At 41.1% G+C, this 26,871-nt stretch overlaps 1 protein-coding gene across 1 annotated transcript in view; it reads right to left on the reverse strand.

Moving 5' to 3' along the window:
• Ust (uronyl 2-sulfotransferase) overlaps positions 1-26,871 on the reverse strand; it is a 264,792-nt gene that overhangs the window by 120,082 nt on the left and 117,839 nt on the right. The window lies entirely within an intron of this gene.

Genomic DNA, 26,871 nt, shown 5'->3' on the forward strand with positions numbered 1-26,871 from the left:
CACATAAGCCATGCCTCCAGCCCTGCCTTTTGCTGGTTATTTTTTGAAATGAAATCTCACAGAACTTTCTGCCCAGGCTGGCTTTAAACCTGGATCCTCCAGATCTCAGCCTCCTGAGCAGCTAGGATTATAGGTATAAACTACCAGTGCCTGGCAAGCTCCTTATTTTAAGTTTATCTCTATGTCTTCCAGAATTCAGGACTGAGACTCCCTCATTGGCTTTTGCCTAGCAAAACCATCTGTGTCTTCTGTCTTATATTCATCTGTTTTCTGATCACCTGCATTACTCCTGCTGCTCAGACTCCTTTCTTCCATTCTAAGGGAGGAACAAACAGGACTCATCTAAGAATCCTATTTTCCCTCGTTACTATGCCTCTGAGTAGGATGATCTTCCAATCCTTAACTCTCAAATGACATCCTTGTATTCTTCTAATTTTTTGGAACCCATCCTCCCCAGGTGCCATGCCAAATATGAACCTTATGCTTCTGTTTTTTTTCCATGTCCAGTGCTATCTATAGAAAGCTAAATATAGCTATAAATCCGTTACAAGCTCATTTTAGGTCTGATATGTATAGTAGATAATTGGTAGACTATCTGATTATCAATAAACTATTGGGATGGAAATACTATTGTAAAGTATACTCTTCTGGTTGTCTCAAAAACTCAGTATATATTGAATTATATACCTATTGATTTTTAAAACAATGTTGTGGAAAAAATGTATGGTGATATAGAAAGTTCCCTAGATGACTAAAAGTCATGAAACTTTGGTTTCCCCTTGGCTCTAGCCTGCTGAGGAGTTGTGCAACTTAGAACAACTTCTTTGGACCAAAGTTTCCTCAAGTGTACAATGATGGTAATGAACTTGATTCTAAAGGTCCCATGCTGCTCACACTCTTTCCTGTTAATGGTGGACTACATGGTACTTAGATAATTTAAGGGGTTGACTGAATGCCATCTCACACTTCTAAATATTCCTTGCCTTCTGATCTAAGGCCCTTATCTCAATAATATATGCCATCATTCTACTATTCTTAGGACCATAATAGCCCGCAGATTGTATTGGAATACTCAAACAAAGAGGCAATCTTCCCAAGGAGCCAGAAGTAATTTTTTGGATATGATGATTAAACTGCCATCATTGAAGTTCTGAAGCATTTTTCAAGGGGGGAAAAAGCATTAATTTGATGGAAAACACATGTCTCAGGAGACACTGGGTAAATGCTGACAATGCCCCAAGACAAGAAGATGAGTTGTTTCTAAACCACAAATTAACAAACATGAATAATACATATTACTAGATCCACTTTTAATTGTACATCACTCTTCAGGCATCTGTCACTGGTCAGCACACATCATAGACAAAATGTCCATAACATGTGTATCTCCTTGCCAAAGAATGTTATAGTTTCTAAAATTCAGATCTCAGCTCAGTCACAGGAAACTGAGTCCCTAGAGTAGTCAGGGGAATGAAGAACATACCTGTGAACCATGGGGAGCAGAGGGACAGTGCAAACTTCAGAGGCTAAACAAACCATTCTGAGGGACAATTTCCAAGCACTTCCATGGGGCTCAGTCTTGCTTTTGCATTCTTATGGTAGCCCTATTGCACTTGTGCTTGGTAGTCTCTGCTCACTTTTCTCAGAGCCCTCAAACTCTTCACAGGGCTCTCATGATTAACATTAAATGTGGAAAGCCATACGGTTCTGGTAGTCATGTTTAATCTCATTTCTTTGCATATATGTGAGTACATGCAAGTTTATGTGCCTTGTGTGTTCAGATGAGCGCAAAGTCATCTCAAGTAATACTTCTGCAGCGAGTACAGATTCTAGCCATTTCTTGCACTTTCTTCTGTACTTCAAGTACTCAGTCATCCAGAAGTCCCTGTTAAATACGATTCTGGAGATAGAGCTATAGATTTCCTGGTGGCAGTAGAGAAAGATTCAGGGTCCTCATATTAGTTTTCGATTTGGGATTGTTCCACTTATACTATTCAACTGGCTTTGTACACTAACTTTTGGACCATGATAAGGACTTGTCAAAATAAGCTTAGACAGAAAATATTTCCATTAGAGCCACATGCTGAGTTTGAGTCTTCATTCAGATCTCTACCATCTTCTCTTAATTATACACATCTGCAAATGAAATTCATCTAAGAAACATGCTGTATATAGACTTTGTGATTGAAAGGTCTGCTCTTAACATTAAGCTTTAGTTCTTTAAACTTGTTTTAGTTACAAATTTATACATTTAGCCCTATCTAAAAGCTCATTTACTGCAATGGAATGGAGAAGTGTTGATTATTGATTGGAGGTTTCATGGTTTATAGCGGGCATTGTTGGCATGTGCTAATCATTTAGCTGAGAATGGTCTCTGGGTATCAGTGAGGAGCCCACCATTCTCATTACAAACCCCACAAGAGAAGAGAGCCCTCACCACAAATGCCCAAGAGCGAGGGGAGCATCCACCGTGGCTGCTAATTCTCCACTCATATCAGAGCTGTGTGTAAAGATTTTAAGACAAAAGCTGAGCATGTTCATTGCAAACCACGGGATTGTGTCCTACTTGAAAAGTCTGAATCAAATTTTAGCTTCTTGGATGTGGATTTGTACCAGAAACATATTCTTGGATTCATCTGATCATTATTCAAATTCCTTAAGATTTTTTAATTTTATTTCTATTTTTTATAGCATCCCACAATTTAAAACAGCATAGCAGACTGGTTCTCACCAACGGCACCTCTCTATATTCATGTACAATGTACTCCTTCTACAGGGCCTGCCAATCAGGTCATCAGACTTGTTTTGACTAATGAGGTATTAGTAAGTCAAGGCTGAGCCTTGACTTGTCATGCTTCTAAAAGCCTTTCTACACTATATGAATTTAGAGACCAAATTCAAGGGAAAAGGATTGAGCTCTTACTGAATACCAGGCCTTTGGTTAGCAGCAACTAACCAGCTCCCCTCTACGTTCCACAACTCCAAATTCCATGACTCCAAATTCCATGATGTGTGGTCAAATTGTGGTCTAGTTGATCAAAGTCTGATTCTTGGGGATGCCATATCTCCAACTACATTCTAAATCCCATGGCTCTACAGGCCACATCTGCTTTTCCTTCCTATTACAGCTCCAATGCTTAACTTAATACCTAAAACGCAATAGACAGTAAATGGTGAAAGCATGGACACAGTCAAGATTACAAGAATCCTCTTACCCTGTATAAAGTCACAATGTAACCACAGAACCTGAGCACTGGCCCCACAGCCTCTGATACCCTGTGATCAATGCCTTCACAGGGCTGATGAACTTGGCCTTGGGAACCCAGAGAGAAAATGGCATTTAAACTTCGCCTTGGTATTGTAACAGGGACTTAGAGGTTGCTTTTACTAAATGCACAGACTCTTCACTTGGGCCTGCAGATGTCAGGTGGATAACTAAGACCAGGACAAGAGCTGATACTTGTGCCTGCATGTTGCATCTGTCTCCTTTTGCTGATCCTTTTGGATCAGATTCCTGCTCAACTCTGCATGTACACATGCAGCTAATCACCTAAGGAGTAATCATCTCAAAACTGGTAATGCAATACTTAGTAGCTACATTTCCCCATATCCTCCCCATCTCTCCCCTCCCAGACTAAAGACACCAAAAAAAGGGCAAATAAGATGTTTTCCAAGTTTGCAGGGACATTTTGATCGAAATTGCCAGCTGTCAGCTTTTCCAACATCCTGTTCTACAGCATCTAAAGGCTGTCAGTCACTGTCCTAAACCTTAAGGCCGCACCAATCGTTGCTTTCAACCAACTCCATATTGCTCCCCTGGCCTGTTCTTTCTCCAAGTCACTTCTCCTCTGCTTATCTCATCCCAGGACGATTGCCTAGCGGGCATCTCATCTGATGCAGCAGGGCCCCGCCAAACTGGGCCTGAGCAACTGGATGCAGGCTTCTTGGCACCACTTTTATTCTTTCCCTGTTTAATCCTGGAGCTCTTATGAATATGGAAGACAGCACTTAGGGATCTTCCTAGTATGACCATACTAGACAAACTTTCTTGTTACTCTGCCACTTTTTTTCCCCCTTCCCTCTGTTTTTTTTTTGGGGGGGGGACGGGGAAGGGGGAGTAGTTGGACTTGGTTTGTTGGAATCCCAAAGACACTCCTTCAGCCGGGACTCATAACAGTACCTCTAAAACACATACTGCCTCAGAAGGGATATTGTTTTCCCTTTGCCAAAGTACAACTACTACCCGATTCTCATTGACTTGAATGAAGGGACTTTCTAGATCTCTATGTTTGATCTGGCTATATAGATCTGGCTTCTCAGAATGTATCTCGTGTGTGTGTGTGTGTGTGTGTGTGTGTGTGTGTGTGTGTGTGTGTGTGTGTGTGTGTGTGTGTGTGTGTGTGTGTGTGTGTGTGTGTGTATTACAGGTATGAGATGCAAGTTTGATCTGGCTATATAGATCTGGCTTCTCAGAATGTATCTTGTGTGTGTGTGTGTGTGTGTGTGTATTACATGTATGAGATGCAAGTTTGATCTGGCTATATAGATCTGGCTTCTCAGAATGTATCTTTGTGTGTGTGTGTGTGTGTGTGTGTGTGTGTGTGTGTGTGTCTATATTATAGGTATGAGATGCAAGGAAAATGCAGCATTCAAAATTAATAAACTTTCTGGGCTAGTGTCACCCCCTCATATCCACAGGGCATAGAAAGACAGAGCAGGAAAATTAGGAATCCGCATCAACCAAGAATAATTGACTTAAAAATATGGCTAATGAATTTCCAGGATTGCTTTAGATTTGTTCCTTCATATATCAACTAGAGGATGCTTTGGTCTCTAGGTACAAGAAAACACAACCCAATTCAAATAAGGAAAATGTATTCTCCTACACATATATAAATAAAAGGAAAACACTGTCGCTCTGCCATCTTAGAATGTCAATATGGTTGTCAGACCTGCTTTCCTTGTCTTCCATGATGGCTGCTGGAACTCTGGCCATGGTGAGCAGAATGAGAAAAGTCAGGGAAAGAAAATAGTCTTTTCTGGGTGTTCCTGTAAGGTCTGAAAACCATACCTAGAAGGCTCCACTTAGGTTCCCTTGACCTAGTCTATGCCCAGGCATCTCCGCTAACCTCTGACAAAGGAAATGAGACAGGCTTGATTAATCAGAAGTCTCCCTGAGCTGTAGATGGTTGCCTTTTCCTGGGGACAAAACTCAGACAAAGGTTTCCCTACAAAGGAGGAGGCTGTGGCAAGAATGGATACAGGGTAAGAAAGCAATTGGGTCTGCTATATCCCAGCACTCAAAGGCCTATTGTAATTAATCGCTCTGGATTCTGTTGTGAAAACCATCTTCCCTTGTCCATTAGAAGGGGAATGCGTGGCAGGGCACTAAGAACCGCAAACCCCGAGCAAGAGTCTGATTTCTGGGGGTGTTCTGTATGCAGCCCCACAACTTCCCCTGTCCTACCACAGGTATGCTGATAGCTAGGGATGGGCAGAGATGAAATATGCCCTGTACATGAAGAGATGAAACGCATTCCCTTTTCCATAAAACGATCCCCTCACGCACTGAAATGAGATGGGGAATCAGTAACAAGGTGAACTTGAGCTGGAAAATTAACTTCACATCAGAATCCAGAATTCATAAGATATTTTTAGGTAGACATGGTAATAAGATATTTAAATCGCTCTCTGATGGAAAAATGTCATACTGCCTACTGCTGCCTACACACGGGGGGCTTTTGAGAACACCTTTTCCACAAGTGAATTAATTTTGAACGAAATGTGGAATCTAGACTCAGTCCACAAGCAGAGATCTGACCATGGATTCTTTCCACAGTACCCACAGGTGCTAGGGTTTTCTTTAATCTTCCTTTTTTTTTGGTGCTAAGTAAACGTATTTTTTTCAGAAACATCCAGTAAGAGAGACAAAGGACTCCAGTTCCTATAGTGAACTGTCCTCACGTTCAGGCTGCCAAACCATGCTTACTACATCATTAAAAATATACATGTAAGACCACCGCTTGAAGCTCTGCCATCCCTGGAGATTTTGCCACCTAACTGAAAGAGGAAAAGACGATGATAATTTGAAGAGTGGGATTTGTTTTACAGCCTGGCTACGATTCAAATTAAAAAAACATAACAATAATACTACTTGCTCACAACTACAACTGAATAACCCTTCAGCCAGCCATCTGTTCCTCCCTCTCAATTCTAGTGCAAGAACTTCAAATATAAACTCCAGGTACATCATACTTGGGGATGATGTAATCAAGAAGCAATTTTTATCCAACTTTTGTGAGTTGTTCTTCAAGCCAAATTACATTCTTCATCCATCATAGATGGACAATGACCTGATCCAGAAGGTCACATATCCAAAAGAGAAAATATGTCTTTATTTTCAGAGATTGATCCACCCCCATAAATCATGTAGTGACTGATAAGATAGACACGGGCACTTTTTGTAAATGTCTCATTGGCTACCCAGCCCAGAGGCCTAGATTGAACATTTTGTACAACCCAGAAAGGATGTTATAACTATCAAATGGCCCTTGGCAGAAAAAAAGGTTCTTAACCCCTAAGCTTCCGAGGAGTAACATCTGGTGAGCCTATACATCAACTGCTTACACTCTTAACACCTTCCATTGGCTGCCAGTATTTGCCAATGACCTACATGTTGGAAATCTTCAGAGAAAAATGTAATGAGTTTTTTCTGATCTGTCTTTTTTGTATAAAGTTTAAAAATTATTCATTGAAAATCTTTCATTTGCTTGCCTATCTTCCTTCCTTCCTTCCTTCCTTCCTTCCTTCCTTCCTTCCTTCCTTCCTTCCTTCCTTCCTTCCTTCTTTCCTTCCTTGCTTTTTGTTGTTCCAGTACTAGGGCTTGGACTCAGGACCTAGGCACTATCCTTTCTTACTCAAGGTTGGTGCTCAACCACTTGAGTCACAGATCTACTTCTGGCTTTTTGCTGGTTAATTGTAGCTAAACCTCATAGACATTTGTGTCCAGACTGGCTTCAAACCGTCATTCTCAGATTTCAACCTCCTGAGGAGCTAGTATAATGGGTGTGAGCCACTGGAGCCAATCATGTGTCATTTTCTTATTAACTTTTGTCCTTGTGTGTTGGAAAACATCTGTTTTTGTTTTTGTGTTTGGCCCAAGAATCATCAACTGTTCAACATAACTTGCTGGATGCACCTGAAGCATGGCTGCTCCCCGCCTGCCACCCTCCGTGGGCTGTCCTCGCTTTCTTCGGGGGACAGGCAGTCAAGACACAAATCAACCTCAGCTCAAGTTCATCGACACAGAATTGAAATACATGTTTTGTAGGTGGGGGAAGCAAACTATGAGGGTGACATCATGTCAACATAGCTCACTAGATAATTCTACCACCTTGCAGTGAAGGCTCGGGGGGATAGTGTGGCACCTGTTTTTGCACGTGGAATTATACATAAACGTGAGTGTTTGAGGGGGGGGAACCAACCACAAGAAGACTTGTGGAATTCTTTCAATAATGCCCCAAAGTAAAACACTGAACAGGCACTGTCATGCTGGCTTCTCTCACTGAGATGCTCAAAATCAGTCCTGATGCTTTCCTGTAAGCGTGCAGACCCAGAATCATGCAGCATGGCTGAGCTGCTGTCCTGCAAAGCCAGGCATGTGCTATGGATGACAAGACTTTGGCTTCCTCTCCATTGGGGAGGGGACCATTACGGAGAATGTGTTCTGTCCAATTCCTCCATAGGACAGCCCAGGGCAAGTGCGGGATGTCCACCCACCACCACCTAGAGACTGCCAGGTAAGGTGGACGGGGTTGGTCAGCTCAAGAGAATGTACAAGACCGTGGTCAAACCTAAGTGTGCATCTCAGCGCGTACCAGGACTTGTGCAGTCTTCATTCTGCGACTGAGCTGCCATTCTTTAGCTTCCGACTGAGTACTGGGGGCTCCGTGGGAGGGAGGATGCTGACGGCGCTGACCTATGCTGTGGAGTTCTTTGCAGAAGGGGCCATGCTTGACAGTGATGGGACAAGGTAAGAAGGGGGAAAGGAGAAGGAACGTCTGGCATTGAAGTGTATACGCAAACCTCATAAAGTTTGTTTCTTGACTCATCACTCTTAGAAGGTACTTCTGTGTTTAACAACGTCATGTTCTGGTGAAGACACTGAAGTGTAGGGTCTTGTCCAAAGTCAGAGATCTAAGTCCAGCTAAGTCTGGAACCAGATGTCCTGGCCACAAGTGGCAGAGTACATGCTATGTACAGTGCCACAGGTCATGCCCCAGACAAAGGCATCTGCAGAGGAGGTGGAAGGGTAAAAGCCCACGCACTCCCCACTAGACACCACCTGGCTGTGGGTGAGGGACCACAGTAGGCTGGAGGGACGAGAAGAGGAACTTTATCTGACACCAAGGTCCCACCTGCTCACAGGTACACACATGTATGGGCTGTGTCAGCTGCGAAGGGAGCCTATTTCTAACTCACCAAAGAACAGTAACTAAGAATAATGAGAAAGGGATGCTGAGGTGGTGTGGAGGTCCCTTTAAGATGGAGCACACCTAGTTTCAATATTGATCTTTAAAACGTTGTTGGAGAAGATTATCTGGAAGGAGATAGATAGCACTTTATACCCACAGGGTGAGTGCGATCAGGAAGAGGGAAACAGCAAATGCTGGCGAGGCTATGAAGACAGTGAACCCTTCTACACTGCGGGTGGAATGTAAACTGGTACAGCCTCTTTGAAAATCACTTTGTCAGTTTTGCAAAAATTTAAGTAGAGAGTTATATCTGACTTAGTAACTACTCCTAAGGGTATTCCCAAGCTAGGTCCTCCTAATTTTTTTTTACAGAGGTATGCATAACAACATTATTTATAGAGCCCAAAAATATCCATTAAATGATAACCCAAATGTGGTCAACCCATACAGTAGAATACTACACTGCCCTGTAGAGGAATGATGTATACTTACCTGCTATGACATAGAGAACCTTGACAATGATGCTGAATGAACATTATGTTGAATGCATGAAGCCACATATGATTCCGTGTGGGTATGAGATGCCCAAATTCTATAAGCATATGACAGAGACAGAAAGTAGATTGGAGGTTGCCAGGGTTTGGGGATTGTACAGGACGTGAGACTTGACTGTCAGTGAGTACAGGGTTCCTTGTGGGAATGATGAAAATGTTCTGAAATTGCAAAGTGGTAGTAGTTGCACAATTTTGTGAGCATACTAAAAACTGCTCAATTGTATACTTTTAAGGGGAGAATTTCCTGGTGTATGAATGAGCTCTCCGTTTAAAAATCAAATGCTGGCTATGTGCCAGTGGCTCACACCTGTAATCCTAACTACTCAGGAGGCTGAGATCCGAAGATCATGGTTTGAAGCCAGCCCAGGCAGGAAAGTCTGTGAGACTTATCTCCAATTAGTCACCAAAAAGCTGAAAGTAGTGCTGTGGTTCAAGTGGTAGAGTACTAGTGTTGAACAAAAAAGCTCAAGGACAGTGCAGGACCAGCACACAAGCAAAACAATTTTCCCCCAAATCCCACTGTAACATATTATCTTTGTTCCCCCACCAAGAGACTTCCAAACAGCTTCTTTCCATCCTTCTTCCATGTCTTTGCTAAGCGAAGGCTGTGTTTCCTGTGGTAGGTATCCACATCGCTGGTCCTGGTTCTGATGGTGCTGGGTCTGAAAGGAGGGTTGTGCTATGGACCCGAGAGATATCCACCCATGGTTGGACCCAGAGTGGGGATGCAGGGCTTGAATGGAGCAGAGTAGAGGGAGGCAGGGCTAGAGGACAGACACCAACCCATGGAGGGTGGCTCTCCACATCTGAGCCTCCATGCTGAAGGCTCTTTGTCCCTGTTCTGTGCTCCCATGACCCACAAGGTTATCCCAGGCCCTTCCAGCTTAGAGGAGCATCCCCAGAACAATCACCTGGGGCACTGAAGGCTGGTTCCTCTCCCGAGGCATGTATTCCAAATGGACCAAGAGAACCTAATTCTAACAGCTGTCTTATTCCTAAGGAATGCCCTGGGAAGGAGAATCTTTGCAGCTGAGATAGCAGCCTGGCACACCATCAGAGCTGAATGCTCTGTGTGCTAACAACACATAAACTAGTTCAGGTGAACTAGTTTTGATTTGTACTGGACATCATCTCTAGTTCTTAGAAATTTTCCTGTCTGTGTATTTGACTTATAGTCATTAGTACAGAGCTGGACATCATGTATTTTCAATTTACTCTTTTCTATGCATTTAATTTTCTCAAATCTACTGGGGCAATAGCCCTGTATTTCTAGATTTTTTCCCCATCAGGGTGAAGGACAATGTTCAGCCTGCAAAAGGGGAGGAGGGGTCCTCATTCTGTTTGCCTGGCTGCCACTAGCAATTGGCCATTAACTGATGCTATTTAATCATTCCTTGTTAGAAATAATTAATAGACTTGTCTTATGTAGTATCAGGAAATGCCTCTGAGAACACTGCAAGTCACTGCATCTAATCAGCTCTCCAGCTGATCTATTTTAGGTGCCTGGAATGGCTAACGAGGAAAGCTTACAATATGAGGGAGGCCACTGGCTTCCGTGGCTCACCTTGCGCCTGTGTCCATTTGGCATGCCTGATGGGAACCCAGCCAAGGGAGTAACAGAGATTAGTGGAGATAACTCAGACGTGCTTCCCATCACCATCTCTTAAAAAAGCACACAGCAAAAAACAAGAAAAAAAAAGCTTGCTTTCCAAGGAGCAGGCAAGAAATGACCATGAAAGCATGCTAGTCTACGCCTGTCATCCCAGCTACTCAAGAGGTGGAGGTAGAATGATCATGGTCTGAGTTCACAGGAATAAATGTGTTAAGCCTTTATCTTTAGCTGGAAAATAAACTAAAAAGCAAAAGGAGTGGGAGTGCGCTTCAAGAAGTAGACTGCTTGGTTTCTAAACACAAGGCTCTGAGTTCAGTCTCCAGTCTCTCTCTCTCTGTCTCTCTTTCTCTCTGTCTCTCTCTGTCTCTCTCAACACACACACAACCACAAGTTATTAAGAAATAAAAGCAGAGAAAGCTCACCAGGTTTGGAGGGTAGCAGTGGTATATGTGTATGGGGAACCTATGGCTCCTCTCAATTCATTTCGGGGCAAGTCAGAGACAGTGGGCCAGGGACACAAAGGTGCCCAGAGAGAAACCACACTGGTGAGAGTGTGGAAGATAGATCAGAGGAGAGAAACTGAAAGCCCGGAAGCAGCCCTAGCTCTCTCAAAATGTCACAGCAAGTAAGATGAAGAGGCTCACGATGCTATTGTGTCCTCTAGGCATAAGACATTAGAAATGAAACAGACTCTTCCTCCATTTGAATATGGGATTATCTCCCTATAAATGAGCGAGATGAAACTTTGCTAAGGCATTTCAGACTGACAGGGAGAAAGTGGAATGGAAGGGGGCCGCATTTGGCTCTTACGGGGTCAGCTTGAGCTGCTGGCCTCTCTTGAGCACTTACACAGGATGGGATCCACCAGCCCTATGAGGTGGGGGTCATAACCACCCTCCGTTTGTGGGTAGGGAGACTTTCAAGAGGTTTCTTAGTCTTCAAGAGTCCAAATTCATGTTCTAAAGCCAGAGCCTTTAGCTAGAGTGTCTCTCAATCTTCTGAGACTCTACATAAAGAATAGCAACCTAACTTGGTCTGTAAAGGAACTAAAACCTAACCCAGGGGTCTATTCCAACAGTGAGCTGGTTCTCAGCCAATCACAAGCCACTATGAGCTTCAGCTAATTACGGTCTGCCAACTGATCAGACCATATCCAAACAAGGCAGATTCCTACCTTGAAACAGCCCAGCTATTTCTGCACTTCACTTCCACACTCTGCCTATAAATACATTGCCCATGTTACATAGTGGAACTCTGGGAACCTCTTCTATTTCTGAACACCGTCCAATTCATGAATCATTTTTTGCTCAAATAAATTCTGTTAAAATTTAATTTGCCAAAACTTCTTAACCAACACTATACTAATAAATACAGGTCTTTAAGCCTCTATCTGCTTGACTCTCTTCCTTAAACTCAAACTAAGCTATTGTAATTGGTGAAAATAGCTTGAAATGGCCCCAAATCACCTACAAACACCTAAGAAAACCTAAGAGGCTTGACACCAAAGCCATAAAAATTAAAATGTATTTTAAAAAAACTCATGATCACCAGGCACAGCTGGATCATGCCTGTAATCCTAGCTACTCTAGAAGCTGAGAACTGAGGATTGCAATTGGATACCAGCCTGGGTAGGAAAGTAAGACTCTTATCTCCAATTAACTGCAAACAAGCAAAGAACTAAAAGCCAGAGGTAGACCTGTGGCTCAAATGGTAGAGCACTAACCTTAAGCACAAAAAGCTCAAGGACAGCACCCAGGCCCTGAGTCCAAGCCCTAGGACTAGAACAAAAAGCAAGCAAACAACAACAAAAATATATTAATGATGATAAATTACTTGTTTCATGAAAGAAGTTAAAATGCATCAAAATAAATAGTAGGAAAGATACTGCACTGAGTAACTGCTTTAGAAGACAAATTCGTTTGAAAAATCTATGGATCCTTGCAATGGTCATTTGAGGGACCATATAATAGTCCCTTTATTCACAGGGCTGGTTCCCCATCCCCAGTGGAGGCTGGAAACTGCATACAGTACCATGCTTTTCCCTACGCATACATATCCATAACAAAGCAGACTTGTAAGGCACAGTAAGAGATTAACAGCAACAAATAACAGTAAAATGGAGCAACCTGAACAGCATTGTGTAATAAAAGCAATCTGAGGGTGCTCTTCCCAAACACCATACTCAGCAATACTTGCTGTTAGGATAACTGATATGAGAGGGTGTGAGTCCCGAGTGATGACAGGAAGAGAGGTGACAGGAAGTGGAGCTGTAGCATTATCCACTAGGTGATACACCAGGGCTTGTGTGACACACAAGCTCTGGGATAGTACTACAGCCAATCTGATATCCAAGACAGCAGCTACGAAGTGACTGAAGAGCAGGTAGCATGGACAGTGGGATACACTGGACAAAGGGATAGATACCTCATAGCTCAGGAGGGACAGCACAAAATTATATCTCAATCTGGGTGCTGGTGGCTCATGCCTGTAATCCTAGCTATTCAGAAGGCTGAGATCTGAAGACTGAGGTTCGAAGCCAGCTGGGTAGAAAAGTCCATAAGATTCTTATTTCCAATTAACCAGCGTAAAGCCAAAAGTGGAGCTGTGGCTCAAGTGGTGAAGTGTGCACCAGTGAAAAAACTAAGGAAGAATGCAAGGCCTTGAGTTCTAATCCTAACCTTAGTCCCTTCCCAGCCCAAGGAAAAGGAAAAAAATATAAAAAGGCAGCTCATTACTCAGCATGGTGTGAGATTTAAAACTTATAAACTATTTAGTTCTGAATTTTCCATTTAATATTCTTGGACCATGTTTGACTATGAGTAACTGAAACCAAAGAAAGCAAAACATCAGATGAGGTAGAGGGAGAATGCTGTGTTAGTCTGATCCTTTTTGATGTATAGAAAATAGCATATACACCCTCTTTGATGCTGGCCTATGAACTCACTATGGCCATAAAAGCAGATGCTCATTTGTGCTTATTAGAAGCCCAAGCAACAGAAGATCCCTTATGCACACACAACACAAAACAAGCAATTTGTGAAGAGGGGAAAGGATTCTTGCTGTTCCAAGCTGACTCTACTGTTTTCTTTGGCTAGGCAGGAGCAGGCCTAGGGGAGTAGGAGCTGTTACACTGGTGAGCCATCAGGCCTTCATAGACAGAAGCCATGTTGGAGGATGATCAACTGCCTCAAAGAAGCAGTGGGCCCCTGGATGGCATTGCTGGGGAAAAGGCAAAGGTACACTCACCCCGTAATGGGAGTGTCTGCAGGGGAAAGATGCATCCTTTGAGAATGAGGGAAGGTGCTGCGACGTGGGGAGTGTTTGTGAGTAGGAGACTGGAAATGAAAAGAGGTTGATTTCATAATTCTAGGAAGAAATGAAGTAGAAAGATCACAGATCTATAACAATATCAATGCAAAACAAAATGATATAGACAAATGCAAAGAGATGGTGCCTGAATACAGTCATAATTCTCAATGTATATATGTGACATGGGCGGGAATGAGACAGATGGGAGGAAATGATGGAAGGGAGACACTGCTCAAGATGCGACTATAGGGGCTGGGAAGGTGGCTCAGTGGTAGAGCGCTTGCCTTGCATGCATGAGGCCCTGGGTTCGATTCCTCAGCACCATATAAGCAAAAAGAAAAAAAGCCGGAAGTGGCGCTGTGGTTCAAGTGGTAGAGCACTAGCCTTAAGCTGAAGAGCTGAGGGACAGCGGCCAGGCCCAGAGTTCAGGCCCCACGACTGGACCCCCCCCCCAAAAAAAGATGCTACTGTACACATTGAATTGAAACCCCTTTGTGCAAAGATTTAAAGATCATAAAACGTAAAAAGTAAATAATGGTATAAACCATTATTAATGAACTGAATACTGAATGAATATAAATGAGTATCTTGGTTTTCTCATCACATGCATTAATGATATTTACTTATAGAAACTCTAGTTTCTCCAGAAAGGATGCAAGTTTACTTACAAAGATTCCATGCAGAAGTGGTGCTGTGGCTCAAGTGGTAGAGCGCTAGTGTTGAGCTGAAGAGCTGAGGGATAGTGCCCAGGTCCAGAGTTCAAGCCCCATGACCAACCAAAAAAAAATTACAAAGATACCATGCAAAGAACAGAGTATAAACAAAACACAGGACTAAATATTTTAAGTTAATTAAAAAAAAAGACAAGGAAATGAAAGTAAAGAAAAAAAATGACTTGGCTTAGGCCCTAAAGTGACACTCAGAATTAAAGCTGAAATTCATACCATAAAAGGTCATTGATTTATTTCTGGTATTATGTAAGGTATGGCAGGAGCCATCTGTCTAGGCCTAATCATAAAATATTGTTAAGAAATATGGACTCAATCAAACACATTTCTTGTGGTACTTTAATCATCGTATGAAAACTAGTAAGAATAATAAAAATGAGAGTATTTTGCTTGACAAAGAAAAATCTAAAAATGATGGTCTCATAAATTTCTATCAAAGGCACCAGGCAGGCCAATGTTTTTAAAAAGCACCTTGACTGCAGACAAATGCAGGTGTTGGCTGATTAAGAATCTATGAAGAATGAGAGAATCTTTAGGTGCTATATTAAACCGAATGGCTATTTAATAGCTGAGAATCCCAAAGAAAGGTTTGGGTGGTGAGGAAAACTATTAATTTTGATACCATATGTAAGACAGGATAGATATGTTTCTTTTGCAGGTGCACCCTCAAAGAAAACAAATCTTCATTTTTTTTTTAACATGGAAATGGTATCTTAAGACTCATTTAAGGACATTAAATGAAGATTCTGAGTGGAAATCACAGTTCAACTGATTTTATTGGGAAGTATTTCCAGTTTTGAGTCAATGCTCCTCCTTACAGATTCTTTCATGGCTAATACTGAAAGTCCTCAGGGATGCACAGCTGTCTGTCCACAGAGTGAATACCATGGAATCATAATATCCACAGCAAACAGGCTCATCCTATAGGGTTAAAGAAAGACCCAAAAGGCTGCTTAGGTTGTGTCTCAAGCTGAGTTCTACACTCTTAGAAGACACATGCTGAAATTCCCATTTTCCAACCTATGCCAGGAAACCTGGATTTCTCATGTGTCCCCAAGAAATCCTGAAACTCACAGAGCAACAAAAACCTAAAACAAAAAGCCACCAAAGGGCTGTGGAAGGGGAGGAGGAGTTGGTGGGAGCTGTTCCTCCCTAAGCCCTGTCACAGTCTGGAGTGCAAGGGTGACAGACCCCACCTGAGTCCTCCTGCCCTTAACCCTCTCCTTTCTTCACTCCCTGAAGCAGAGTGGGCCATGTGGTCCAGTCAGAGAACCACAGACAGGAAGAGGTCTTCATGGGAAGTGGGAAAAGGGGTGGGAAGCAGTGGAGGGAGGGCTGGAGCGATTGGCTTAAGCATGCAACTTGATGAACAGACAGGATAAAGTACCTCTGTTCTAGTCCATATTTCTTGTCAAGATTGGGTCATAATGTATAGCTAAATTGAAATTATTCATTAGTGTATCTCAATGCAAATCACGGGCCAAATACACATCACTCTGTTGAAAACCTGAGGTCTACAAGCTTCAGGCATTGGTGTATCTCTGTGCAAGGTGTTTGGATTCTGCGGAGGTGGAGGTGAGGCTGCAGAGCAGGTGGCTGCATCTCTGGTCATGATGTGCAAAGATCAAGGCTACTCACCGTGGTGGAGGAAATGAAGACGTAGTGGAGGGAAAAAGAAGAGCCCCAGGAGAGGATGCAAGTTCTAGGTCTAAGACTTTCTGGGCTAAGAGCTGCAGAATTGATGATGGGGTGTGTGGGAACAGAACCATGTTTGCACTAAATTTTGAAACCTAGACAACCCTTTACCTTGTCTCAGGATTGATGAGAAAACAAAATCAGAGCCAACTTCCCCATCCCTCTCCTTCCCAGTGTGACCCAATGGGAGTCAATCAGCGCCATCTACGACATTACGTAGCAGAACACTGAGCTGAGATCTGAGCAACCTCTCCATCAAGCCACCTAATAAACTGGAAGGATAGGAAACAGAGCAACATGTTCCATAATTCCAGAGACATGCACTCACCTAAACCCTGAATGCAGATGCTCTAGCAGAACTCACGGGTGAGTTTCTTGCAACCTAAGTTGCAACATAAGGAGAGAAAAGAAGAGAAATTGTAATGATTCAAAGGGATTTGAGACATGCCAACAAGTACAAGGTATAGAAATGTCTTTGCCAACTGATTAAGGGAACCAAGTAATTAAGGAAATTCAAATGCTGCATGGATATCTGATGTTATTAAAGTTAGTACTGTTAGTTTTTAAAGTTGTTCCAATGTTACAGTTTCACTTTCCAAATGTGCATTGCATGTATGTTTGTAGAGAAGCATATGGGTAAAATGACATAGTATCTGGGATTTGATTCCAAATAACCCAAGGATGAGGAATGAAATCATACAAAAGGAACGAGGATTGAAATAAAACAATGTATATAGAGCCACAAACACTGTCGATTGGGCAACAGACACATTTCTTATTCAACAAAAGCCCTGTGTTCTTCAGAAAACTAAAATTTTTTTGTCTCTGAGAAAACAATACTTAAAAAAATATGGCAGCTTTTCTTTTATAGAATTAACAAGTCAGAAGTTTAACTTGGCTTTACCATGGGATCTGGATTTCATGTTAAGAACTGAAAAATCCCAAGAAAAAAGAGAAACTATTCACTATTTCAGTTCCTCCTTGCAATTTCTTATTCTCTTGTGTCCAAAATTATTCAGGACATTGACCAAAAACCATGAAACCATCTTCTGACAGCATCCAGTCTATCCCAATTGGTGTCCTGGTCACCCTGATCCTTACAGGTGATCTCTAGTTCCAGTAAGGTGAGAGGAATGTAAATACATAGTCCCAGAAGGAAGAGTGAATATAATAAAAATACTACTCAAGCTACCCTTCCAATGGGCTAGTCAGAAGATCAAAATCAATTTCCCATGCTTACTGTCCAACCAGTTCAGGATATTTATGCATCATCCCTGCTTAAACAACTCATTTCCAGTTGATCCATTTCTTTAAAGATTGGTAAACTAAAGGTTCATAAAGTCATTGGCACTGTAAGTCCTTCTGGCAACCACTAATTCCACCAGAAATTTCTGCACAGACTTTGAGATGGCTATGGTTCCCTAACTGTGTAAAGGGAACGGGGCACGAATACAGAATCTCTCCATCCTTCCTCACTTGCTGCATTAGAACTAGAATCCCAGTAGATTCCTGTACACATTACCATTTGGCAATTGATACTTAATTAACAGCTGAGAGGCTCTGTTGCCTGTGTCCACGCTACATTACTTAACAATACACAGTTTCTTGCAAATTGCCCATCTATCAGCCATTGTTTATGTGTGTGTGTGTGTGCGCGCGCGCGTGCGTGTGCACGTGTGCGTGCGCAGGCCTGGGCACCAGTCTGGGGGCTTAAACTCAGGGCCTGGAAGCTGTTTCTCAGCTTTTTTGCTCAAACACTTGATCTCAGCTCTACTTCTGGCTTTTTTGATGCTTCACTCAAAGCTAGCTTTCTAACACTTGATCTCAGCTCTACTTCTGTTTTTTTTTTTGTTTGTTTGTTTGTTTTTTGGTGCTTCCCTGGAGATAAGAGTCCCATGAACGATCCTGCTTGAGCTGATTTCTAACCATGATCACCTGATCTCAGCCTTCTGCCTAGCTAAGATTACAGGCGTGAGCCCCTGGTACCAAACTAGCAGCTATTCTTTTCTTTTTTCTTTTTTTGCAACACATCTAAACACTAACTCTCCAAAGAGATCTTTTTAAGAGGTTTTTTTTTTTTTTTTTAAGTGCTCTCTTCCATGTTTATCAGAGAGTGATTCATCACAGGCTAAAAAAGAAAACACAAACTTTCAAGAGCAGTCCACCACACCTGATAACTCATGAACAGGCTCTGACTAGCCAGGAAAGCTTCTGGTTGTCCTTTTTCCTTGTGAGTAAGTTATGGAAGCCATGACCAGGCAAGGCAATGCAGATAAGTGTCGCTTCTCCTTGATCCTGTGTTCTCTTCAATTATACATGACAGGGTTATTGATCAACAACACCAAGGCCTGGAACTCTCCCCAAAGTGGACTGTAACTGACTCAATGCTAACAGCTTGCTCTTCCTTTGTCTTTCCTTCTGTCCTGGGTAAGTGTCTGTCATCTGATAAGCAGCCTTGACATAAAAAAGAAGCAATCCATAAATTGCAACTTTCACTGAGGTATTTTTTTCAGTGAATAACATAAATTCAGGCCCTGCACACAAAGTGCCACGCGGGAACATTCGAATCAATATTTAAGTTAGAATCTCTGTCCTGTTTTCTTCGCCTTTTCTCGTCAAAAGCACAGAATCTGTAAAATTGACCTCAAAGACAATAAGTCAGGAGAATATATTGAAAGAGAAAATAAGTTCAGTTTTGTGCCTGAATTTTTTTCTCTTTCACTTTTAAGCTTCTGTTTTTGATTGCACCGTTTAGAAAGAGCCATTCATCTTGAAAGCCCACATTTTCCCAAGGCCAAGTGATTGAGAAAAGAGTGACTTGGAATCCTAGAAAACAAAGCCTGAAGCAGAAAGGCAACAAGTTTGTCAATAAAACCAAAGACTAATACAGGGATAAATGAGCCTCCCAAAAGGACACAGTGGTTAGTGGTTCTGATGGACAGCAGGAAAAGATGAAGAGTCAGAAAACTGGATCTTAGAAGCTGTGTAGGCCATTAGGAAAAGGTCTGTTCCATGGCCCTGAGTCCGGGGTCTGGGTATGAAGGAGAAGCCGGTAGATGGAGTCATGAGACATGAGCTATACACTCTGAGGCTCTAAGCCTTAAAGAGAGGTCTGTCTCCCAAGGAAATATAGGTCCCTTACTTTCCTTGTTTGCAATAACTAGTTAATGTCTAGGATAATGTTACCAAACAAGCAGAAAAGGTAAAAAGCTATAAACATATGACCATATAAGATGATACTAAGTGAAATGAACCCCAAGACAGGGACACAAGAGGTTTTTTTCTTTGTTGCTGTTGTTTTTCATGTACCATGTGGGTTTTGTTGTTGTTGTTTGTTTTGTATGTTCTTCCCTCATGTCATAATTCTCGTTGTCACTGTATTTGATTCCAGTGCCCTGCGTCTTATATATGCACTTTTCTAATTTGGGGAAGGGAAGGGAAATAACGAAATACTGAAACAAGGATGCAGGTTGACCCATTGTAACAATGAGATGTATAAGACACTATGTTGAAAACGAACTTTACAACTTCGGGGAGCAGCGGGGGTGGGATGTGGGGGGGAGGGGTTGGGGGGTGGGGAGGGAAGGGATGGTAGGGGAAAAAAACCAAGGAGGGGGTAACAATACTCAATAGGAAATGTACTCGTTACCTTACTCATGTAACTGTAACCCCTCTGTACAGTATCTACAATAACAAAATATTTTTTAAAAAGAGAGAGAGGTCTGGCTTCTTAGCATAGCTTGAGCTATGGGGGTTGGGGGGTAATGGCTAAGGACACATACAGTCTTATTGTTCACTATGAGGACACTTGTGGAATTTTCCTGAAGGTGTTAGACAGGGTCAGGGAGTCTGGAGTCAGGCCAAGGAGGATTCAAAGACCCTGAGCTTACTGACCAGGGGCTCTGGAGGGGGCAGATAAACCAACTCAGACATAGAAGCAATGGGCTTGAAACCATAAGCAGGCTTAGTGAACTGGAGTGAACTAGAACAGACATTTTTGTTGCCACATGACAAGCCTCCAGGGAACCTGGATCTGTCCCCAAAGAGGAAGGAAGAAAAATGAAGGAAAATCATAAGCCCTAAGAGCTTGAGAAAAGCTGGAAGAAACAAAGGTAGTTTTCTATCACATTCAGAAATGGTTAATTCCTGCTTATTTACAGTAGAGAAAAATCTATGCTACATTTTTGCAATTCCAACCTCATACTGTTTATAAGCTTGCATATATATAAATAGAAACAAATTATGTATGATTAAAGGTGAGAGGAAGAGAAAGGAGTCCATTTACTGGTTTTAGGTTGATGTTTCCAACTTTATTAAAAAAGGTGAGCTTGTGGGTGTGACCTAAGGAACAGGTAGACTACAGTATGAAAATAAAAGAAAGATGGCTTAAATTGTCCTCTGTATCTGGAAAAGAACTGTGAAGTAAAGAAATAAAGACCAAGTAAAGTGGGTATCTATCTATGAGGCATTCAGGGTTACCTTAGGAGATGGATAGAATTCATTTCAATTGTGAAAGTTATCTGTATGTCCCTAATCTAACCATATTAACTCTAGGTTCTGAGAACAGAACAAAATAATTACTAAGTAAATAAACAAATACCTTCCCCACCCAGAATAGTCCATGTCTTCACTTTTCTCCATAAGCTATGCTAGCTTTTTCTACATTTGCATAATTAAATCATCCTCAAAATACTATGTGCTATTTATCCTGTGAAAATGGAATTTGCCTATTTAGTTATTTGCACCTATCAATTTTGCTAGGATAAGAGTTCTTGAAGAGTTACTAGTTAAGAAAAGATCTTATCTGCCTCTTGAGTACTTTGATCAGAGCAGAGTAATCACTTAGAAGCCTGGCAATTTTCTAAGTGAAAATGGAGGTGGCGAGCCAGCACAGGTCTCTCAGAATTCCAAGAATGACACTGTTACACACCACTGTGAATAATGTGGGTTCTGAAAACTGCTGGTCCCCGGGGGCCTTATGAACACCATTGCACAAAGAAAACAGACAGCACCTGCCCTAAGCACCTGTAGACACCTGAACTGGAACAGTAGTAGAGCCTTTTTTGACTGATAGTGAAGTTTTAGTCTCATACAGATGTAGAATGGCAAATCATTTGTAGAAAATCAAGCATGTATTTTTCAGCTGCCATCATCACCATCACTGGTGACTAATGGCATGTCTGCAAAACAAGAAACTCTGCCCTACTTGGCTAATGAGACATTTGGGACTCTGTTGTGAGACTATTCAGAATCAGAAGCAAATATCACTGCCCAGTTACCTTCATTAGTATCCATTACTATTATTAGTGTTAAAACAACAACAGCAACAGGGCTAGGAAGGAGGCTCAGTGGTAGAGAGCTTGCCTCGCATGCATGAGGCCTTGGGTTCGATTCCTCAGCACCACATAAAACAGAAAAAGCCGGAAGTGGTGCTGTGGCTCAAGTGGTAGAGCACTAGCTTTAAACTGAAGAGTTGAAGGACAGAGCCCAGGCCCCATGACCGATAGAAAAGAAGAAGAAGAAGAAAACAACAACAACAACAACAACAAAAAACAAGAACAACAGTGCTTTTGAAATATGAAAAACTTGAATTACTTTCCATTGAATTTGAATTCCTGACAAAATAAAATTGAGAAAAAATTAAGTACAGTGTACTTATTCTCGAGGAGAACATTATAAGGTCAATATAATTTCCAATTAAACAATATTAGAAAAATATATTCATATAGCACTTATAGCAAATTTTATAAAATCTATTTTTATTTTTTAAAAAGAAACCCTATAAAAATTATTTTAAGGCTTTAGATAGTAAAAATATAGTGTGTATACATGATGAGCCTGAAAATGCACTTACAGTCCTTAATTTTGACTGAATTATAGCTCTGAGCTATAACTCCAATGTTCAATGGTCATATGACCAAGACATCGACAGTAAATAATTAGGAGAGTAAGGGTAAACTACTCCAAATACATCATCCTAAGGTATAACAAAGAGAATGGAAACTTAAATGGAACCATGTAAGGTTTAGATCTCTAAAAAGCAAGAATAACTCCCTCATGCCTTTTTTTAAACCATAGGCTCTTATTATACAGTATTTTCTTTTTATTTTTTATACTTTATTTTATATTTGTATATAGTTTATATATATTTCTATATTTTGTTTTGTATTTTTATTTTATTTTAAAACTAATTTTAAATACAAAATAAGTTAATGATTAAAATGACAGAAATTTCATCTCTCATTAGTAGTTTTGAATTATTACATATGTATATGGTTGTATATTAATGTATAAATCAGAACAATGGAACATTTTGGTGTTACTCACATAGCCATAATTCAGATTATTCATGCCCAAACAGTTAAGAATGAAATTTGATATTTATAATTGAAATATAGAATTAAGAAACTGAATTGATTTTACATATGTTCAAAGTCCTTATATGTAATCAAATGGCATAAGAAAATTAAACACAATAAGTAAAATTAAAAAATGAATGAATTTCTCATATACTAAAATAAAATGTATAACACCACATGTCCAGACTGTACAGTGAAGGTATAGCTCAAGTGGTAGAGAGGACAGCCGTTAGTGGAAACGTGAAGGGATAAGTCCTAAGCCCCCAGGTCAAGCCCCAGTACCAGCACTACTACTACTACTAATAATAATAATAATAACAAATGTCCAGACTGTGAAATGCAAATAATTCTTTTTCTTGGAAACATTACTAATATTCTTACCAAATAGTTCTTTAGGCTTTTGAGTGGATGCAACATTAATCTTAAAAAGTACCTAGTAAAATTAGTAACAAAATTGCTAAGGTTAAAACCAACTTTCCCTATGACCTGACATGAGCCAAATATACAACACATGATCTCATTGAAATATTTACCTAAAATGTCTTGGCAGATATGAACAATTGTTAAAATAAATATTTGCAACTATTAGTAAATTCAAATGAGGACCTTGCACAACACAATACGTCAATTAGTAGCATTGGGAAATATAAACAGATTCATGGATCATAAAATCCTTCCCTCCCTCCCTCCCTCTCTTCCTCCCTCCCTCCCGTCTTCCCTCCCTTCTTCCCTCCCTTCTTCCCTCCCTCCCTCCCTCCCTTCTTTCCTTCATTCCTTCCTTCTTTCTTTCATTCCTTCCTTCTTTCCTTCCTTCCTTCCTTTTATGACAGAACTGGGTCTTGAACTTAGAGCCTTGAACTCTTACTTGGCTTTTTAGATTTTTAAAAAATTGTTTTTGTGTCTGTCCTGGGGCTTGAACTCAGGGTCTGGGCTCTGTCCCTGAGCTTATTTTGCTCAAGGCTCAAGCTTAGTGCTCTACCGCCTGAGCCACAGCTCCACTTCTGGCTTTTTCCATAGTTTTGTGGGTTTTCCTGCCCAGGCTGGCTTGAACAATGATCCTCAGATTTCATCCTCTTGAGTAGCCAGAATTACAGATATGAGGCACCAGTGTCCAGTAATTGGCCCATTTCCGTGGCATTTTTCTTAAACTCTTACTTAGCTTTTATGCTCATGGCCCAAGGTATTATGCCACTTGAGTCCCATCTCCAATTCTGGCTTTTTGCAAGTTAACTGGAGATAAAGAGTCTCTCAGATTTGTGCTGGTTTCAATCCACCATGCTCAGATCTCAGCTCTGTCTCCTGAGTATCCAGGGCTACAGGGTAAGCCTCTAGTGCCCAGCATAAAGTTCTTAGCATATTTCCATTCTAGGGCTTTATGCTTGCTGGAAAATTGCAGAGGATTCTAATTCAGTATTTCTATACCCTGCAAGAGGCACTAAACGAAGGGCAAGAGCTAATTTAAAAACAAGGCTCAGGTTGTAAGGAATAGCTCACTTAAAACACACACACAAAACTTCACCTTTAAGAAGTCCTTGAAATGAAGTGATTCTCTTTTATCATTTAATTGCTCGTAGAACATTACATGGTATTGATTATCCTAGAGATAAAGACCTAAGTCAGCCAAGCTCCTGTCTGATGGACCTCAAAGAATTCATTTAAAGGCCACTTTCCTCCTTGAGCTCTGGTATCTTCACAACTATGTTTCCTAAGACCTTGATTGTATTTAGTATATACATACATATACCTAGAATGATACGACCTTCATAGAGTATTCATCAAACTGTGATTTGTGATATACTATTCCCCATCCTACTGTTGGGATTTTTCAATGAATAATTGCTTTTGATTTTATTTGAATAATTGGGATTCAAAAAGATATTTAAAATGGCATCAAGTCCAGAGTGAATACAAATGAAATATGAATCTTACCAGGCATTAAAAATTTTCTATTATACTTCTACAATCCCCACATTAAAGGAGTTCTTTGTTGTGTGACATTTCCTGTACTTATCTATGCTATAAAAATCACATGTAATGTTTAGTCTTTAAGAAAAGGCCTACTCAAATGTAATAGTATATCCCATTTTTTTCAAAGCTTACAGTAGCATGAGTATGTCTCTCAGATAAGCGCTTCATTCTGAAGATTTTGAAATATAATGGATTATATTATCAAAACCCAAAGTCAATTTCACTGTTTGTGAAAGAAGTCTCTTATTTTGTTTCACTATAATAAGATATATTCATGACTCTTACTCTGATTCCAATCATTTTAAATGGCACCATGGAAGGCCTATGCTATGGACTGAATGTGCCTCTAACAATAAGATCTTGAAACTTAATGGCCAAGGAAGAAAGCATTAAGAGGTGGAGCCTTCCAGAGGTAATTAGGCCAGGAGGCTCCTCCCCTCATGAATGGGAAACTAAGCACCCTTACTAAACAGACTTCGGAGTTTGGCCTTTTGCCTTCCCATATTCCACTACATGTGCACACAGTTCTCTCCAGAAAAAAATCAGCTAGCTCTCACCCGTAATTGAACCTGCAACATCCTGATCTTAAACTTCCTAGCCCTTAGAATTGTGAGAAATAAACCTCTATTCTTTAGAAAGGTCCTAATCTTATAGTAGCACAAAACTGATGAAGCCAGCTCATGAAACTCAAAACTCTGCTTATTATTCCAACTCAAAAGTTCTCTATTTGCAAACACTCAGGCATGCATGCCAGGCGTACTTGTCATCCCACAACAACAGCCCACCAACACTCATTAATCTTGAATAGACTACACTACCAGCATTATAGATGGTTTCTTTCCATTAATCCTCTCAACAACTCTATCATGTAGCATCCTTTGTCTCTATTACTCGCAGAAGGAAACTGAGAATAATGGGTATTCAGAAATCGTCACCAACTCACACAGCAAGAGGCAGAAGCTTAAACCAAAGATCCCTAAAGCTCGGAAGCTGAGCTGTCACTATTATACTACCATTGAAATCATGCTAAGAAAAAAATCTGTCCTGGGATACTATTGTGTCATTCTGAGAAAATCTGTCCTGGGTGACCATTGTGTTTCTCAGTGCACACTGAAATCAAACAAACGTCTACCAGGTAACCCGTATACCCTGTCTAGGAAGTAGACAGTTTTATTTCTGTCTAGTCTGATAGGTTTATTCAAGACGTAGTTAAATTGTACAGCAGAACCACATTCTAAATCAAAGGACCTGAAATTCTCATAAATTCAAGTTTGTACATTGCTTAGAATGACTTGAGCCATCACCTCAGTGGCAAAATTCTTTGTAGCCAGGGGAAAAGAGGCACCAGGTTTTGAGGAGAAAGGGAGTAACAGAAGAGGCATGAGGATGGAAGCGGGGAGAGAAGCCGGGTACCCCTGGCACATGCCTATAATTCCAGTTACTCAGGAGGCTGAGATCTGAGGATCACGATTCAAAGCCAGCCTGGGCAGAAAAACCCACGAGATGATTATCTCCAATAAACAACTCGGAAAAAAGCCAGAAGTGGTGCTGTGGTTCAAGTGGTGGAGCTCTAGCCTTGAGCACAAAGAAGCTCAGGGACAGGGCCCAGGCCCAGAGTTCAAGATGAACAAAAAACAAGAAGGGGGCGGGGAGAGTCAAGGAGAAATGTAATTGACACTGGAATGTATAGGTCTCTCCAGATACCTCTGGGGATCAGTGGCCTCCACAATCCTTCTAACTAGCCATGCATGGTGAGTTGACACTCAACACTCATTTTGGATATCCTCTGACTGCCAGAGGACAGTAAGCATGTAACTGTTAATCCACAAAGAGTTGCTTAAAACGTGTCCCATGTCCTCTACGGAACATAGTTTGAAAAATAAAAATATTCACATACAGGTAATTGTGATATATAATGATGTATGCCAGCGACTGTTATAAGAGATTATTGTAAGATCTTAAGTGATCTTTTTAGTGCCTTTGCAATTTTTGCATATTCTGATCAGTAACAGGAGCTCAAAGTTACAGTTTCCAAGAAGGAGGAACCCTAAGGTCATCTTATTCCTCAAGGTAGCTACAATAGCTGGGAAAACCACACTCAAAGTACAGCTCATTTGTCCTTAGCTGTCTCCCACTCTTGCCTGACCATTACCATATTTCTCTTAGTCCTAT

The sequence above is a fragment of the Dipodomys merriami genome, unplaced genomic scaffold (assembly GCF_024711535.1).
Source record: "Dipodomys merriami isolate MVZ:Mamm:240054 unplaced genomic scaffold, mDipMer1.0.p SCAF_8, whole genome shotgun sequence".
Taxonomy (NCBI): domain Eukaryota; kingdom Metazoa; phylum Chordata; class Mammalia; order Rodentia; family Heteromyidae; genus Dipodomys; species Dipodomys merriami.